The sequence below is a fragment of the Berghia stephanieae genome, chromosome 7 (genome assembly GCF_034508935.2).
Source record: "Berghia stephanieae isolate SIO BIC M18660-M18661 chromosome 7, UCSD_Bste_1.3, whole genome shotgun sequence".
Taxonomy (NCBI): Eukaryota; Metazoa; Mollusca; class Gastropoda; order Nudibranchia; family Aeolidiidae; genus Berghia; species Berghia stephanieae.
The window spans coordinates 2,194,615-2,199,021 of record NC_088366.1 but is presented as its reverse complement, the minus strand read 5'-3'; positions in this window follow the sequence as shown (position 1 = coordinate 2,199,021).

The following is a 4,407-nucleotide window of genomic DNA, read 5'->3' as shown; positions in this document are numbered from 1 at the left end:
TGATTTTTATTGATGAATTCTAGGATTACGGGACGTAAAAGAGATAGATAGTATGGGTGATTTTTATTGATGAATTCTAGGATTACGGGACGTAAAAGAGATAGATAGTATGGGTGATTTTTATTGATGAATTCTAGGATTACGGGACGTAAAAGAGATAGATAGTATGGGTGATTTTTATTGACGAAAATTGTAAATAAGATTCCATCACTCTAAAATCAGAAGATCAATTGGATTCAATAGTCTGATGTCACGTCGCCCAGCATCGGCGCCATCATGGTTCTAAACAAAGAAAATCGTACTTTTTATTCTTCATCCTGGCTAGAACTTTTCATATGTCATGTGATCAATATGTGTAAAAGTCAAAACATGATCATATTTATAACGTTGTTTTTTTTCCCTCTGGATACGCTTTTATGCTCGTCGCAGAAATATTTCATATGGGCGTCCGCCATTGTTCCAATAGTTTAGAGCCAGTTACTAAGTTACCATGCGTCATTACGAGGGATGTGACGTTATGACTGTTGAAGCGTATTGCACAATATGTTTACCCGGTCTTCTGGAAGACTGGTTTTACACTTCCAATGAGATTAGAACCAGTAATTTGGCATAGCACGATTGTTCTCTATTGCTGATGAAATGTCCCTTGTTAGACCTCATCAACTTTATCTCCATATAAGTTTGACAAGAAAAAAAGAGATAAAAATTGACCTTAGAAAAAAACAATCATTTTTTTTTTTCACGCCACAGCCTTGACAAGTAAAATGAGTTTTTAATTTCCATAAAGAAATGCCTTGGAAAATGAGAAAAAGTCCAGTTTTTTAAAATTTAAATGGATAACCTTGACCTTTGGCTGATTGACCAGGTATGAATGACCCTTTAACAACTTGATTACCGTTAATTCTTAGATCCTGCTACTTCCGTGGCCACGAGAAATCTACAGGATTTCCCTAGATAAAGGTCAATCATTATAGTTTACCTTTTATCCGAATCAACGATTCGGTATGCTTTTGGTTATTACAATGTAAATGCATTCATACTCCGCATCGATAACTCTCCGCGAGGACGAGAGACGCATGCGCACAACCAACATGACGTTCTCTCTCTAATAACTTTTGCGCCTGTGACCTCACAAACTATGGTTGACGTCCAATCAAGGGACGCTACTCTTCAGCTAATCTCATTCCCTATGGAATATGTGCTCAAACAGTGAAATTATGAAAAGGGTATACACAGCCTTTGAAATATCTAACATCACGATTGGTCATTCTGATCAGCTTGAGACATCTGTATGTTTACAACATTCATAAACAAAGCAGCGTGTTTACAGGAATTAGGAAATATCCAATCGTTGGGCAGCTAGACGTCATGTGATTGGTGACTTGGTTGAACAAAAACGTTATTATAAGTCGCTCCCATTGACAGCGGACTGTGGGCAGAGGACAGTGGACAGTGGACAGTTGACAACTGACAGTGGAAAGAAGACAGTGGACAGTGGCCAGTTGACAGCTGACAGTGGAAAGAAGACAGTGGACAGTGGCCAAGTTGATAGTGGACAGTGGACAGTGGACAGCTGACAGTTTACATTGAACAGATAGTTCAGTCAATCCCAGGAGCATCCTGAAGGGTTACCTGGGGTGCATTTAAATTGTAACTTGTAAATCAGACACTTATCAGCTACACACACACACACACACACACACACACATACACACACACACGCACAGACACACATGGATTTTATGATGTAACTGATAACATTCGGTGTCCATCCCATTGTATAATCATCTCGTAACCATCCTCTTAATAGCAAATAGCTTATATAAACAATACACATCATTAATTGCTTACACTCAGTGATGTCTAAATAATCGGCCCTCTAGATCCTAACCATCATAGATTTATTTTTTGACATAACTGATTATACAAACTATGTGTCACCAACGTATCGCCATGACAATGGGAGGGAGCGATCTATATTCAAGTTTTCGTCCAACCAGGTCATCAATCACATGATTTATTGCTCTCCAACGATTGGATATTTCTTATCAAATGTAAACACGCTTCTTTGTTTACAAATGTTATAAACATACCCATGTGTCAAACTGAATCAAATGACCAATCGTGATGTTAGATATTTAAAAAGCTGTGAACACTTTTCACAATGTAGGTCATTTTGAGCACATTTTACAATGTGACCAATGACTTCGAGTACATGGAAAGTTAATATAGATAGTCCGAAGATGACGTCACTCAGGTCTTTGTTATTGTTTATTGCCATCAGCGTTTATGATTAATGCTCAGTGAACTGTTTTAACTCGTCTATAAACGTTCATGGATACACACAGTTTTGTGTGTTGGTCCGTTATACTTCCGGATGGCAATGTTGTGAACTCCTTGGCCAAGCGCATTCTATCTATAGATAGAACGAAGATGATGTCAAACAGGTCTTTGTTATTGTTTATTGCCATCAGCGTTTATGAGTAATGCTCAGTGAACTGTTTTAACTCGTCTATAAACGTTCATGGATACACACAGTTTTGTGTGTTGATACGTTATACTTCCGGATGGCAATGTTTTGAGCTTCTAAGCCAAGCGCATACTATCTATAGATAGAATGCGTTTGGCCAAGGAGTTGACAACATTGCCATCCGGAAGTATAACGTATCAACACACAAAACTGTGTGTAACCATGAACTTTTATAGTCTGGTTAAAACAGTTTAGTGAGAACAACTCACAAACGCGGATGGCAAAAACAATAACAAAGGCCTGAGTGACGTCATCTGCATACTATCTATAGATCATGCCCATTGATGGTTTCTCCTTGACTACTTGTTGCTCTGCCTGTCAAGCTACTGACCAGGATACCTTTTTTACAATTATCTTAGAGTATGAGCCCCGCCGGCTGTTTTGTTTGGGTTTTTTTAAAGGTTTTTTTTCTGAGTTTTAAAAAAAATCATTTGTACTCGAAAAGTTAAGACATATAGTATAGATAGTTCGAAGATGACGTCATTCAGGCCTTTGTTATTGTTTTTGCCATCCGCGTTTGTGAGTTGTTCTCACTAAACTGTATTAACCAGACTATAAAAGTTCATGGTTACACAGAGTTTGTGTGTTGATCCGTTATACTTCCGGATGGAAATATTGTGAACTCCTTGGCCAAGCGCATTCTATCTCTAGAGTGAAGTCTCCTCATATGGCACACCGAGACCTTTCTTGGGGAAATCGCTCTGGTGTAGCGTATCTTCTTGTCTTTAGTTGAAGGCGACGAATATTTGGACCATAGAATAGGATTCAATAGTCGTAACGTCACTTCCTTCCTAATGACGCATGGTAACTTAGCAACACTGGCTCTAAACTATCAGAACAATGGCGGATGCCCGTATGAAATATTTCTTCGGCGAGCATAAAAGCGTATCCAGAGGGGAAAAAACGTAAATTTGATCATGTTTTGACTTTTACACATTCTGGTCACAAGACATATGAAAAGTTCTAGCCAACTTGAAGAATAAAAAGTAATGATTTTCTTTGTTTAGAACCAAGATGACCGCCGTTGCGGGCGGCGTGACACCAGACTACTGAATCCAATTGAGACAACATCCCTGTACCTCATCGCCAGTCATTATTAACCGCCCCCCCCCCCCCCCTCCCATTTCGTACAAGAGTTTCTCATGTCGAACACTTTGTATTTTCAGCCTTCAAGACCCAATATGATGTTTTATGACGAAATTATATAATTTAGAAATAGTAACAACAGTATAGTCCAGTTTCGCTTTATTTCAGGATCAATTATAACGATGTTCTGGGTTTCCCCTTCATCAGCAATACAGACAAAAGGTGACGATAGTCTTCTTGTTCTTCTTCTTCTTCTTCTTCTTCTTCTTCTTCTTCTTCTTCTTCTTCTTCTTCTTCTTCTTCTTCTTCTTCTTCTTCTTCTTCTTCTTCTTCTTCTTCTTCTTATTATTATTATTATTATTATTATTATTATTATTATTATTATTATTATTATTATTATTATTATTATTATTATTGTTGTTATTATTATTGTTGTTATTATTATTATTATTATTATTATTATTATTATTATTATTATTATTATTATTATTATTATTGTTATTATTATTATTATTATTATTATTATTATTATTATTATTATTATTATTATTATATTATTATTATTATTATTATTATTATTATTTTATTTTATTATTATTATTATTATATTATTATTATTATTATTATTATTATTTATTATTATTATTATTTATTATTATTATTATTATTATTATATATTATTATTATTATTATTATTATTATTATTATTATCATTATTATCATCATCATCATCATCGTCGTCGTCATCGTCGTCGTCATCATCATTGTTATTATTATCGCTGTTGTTGTGT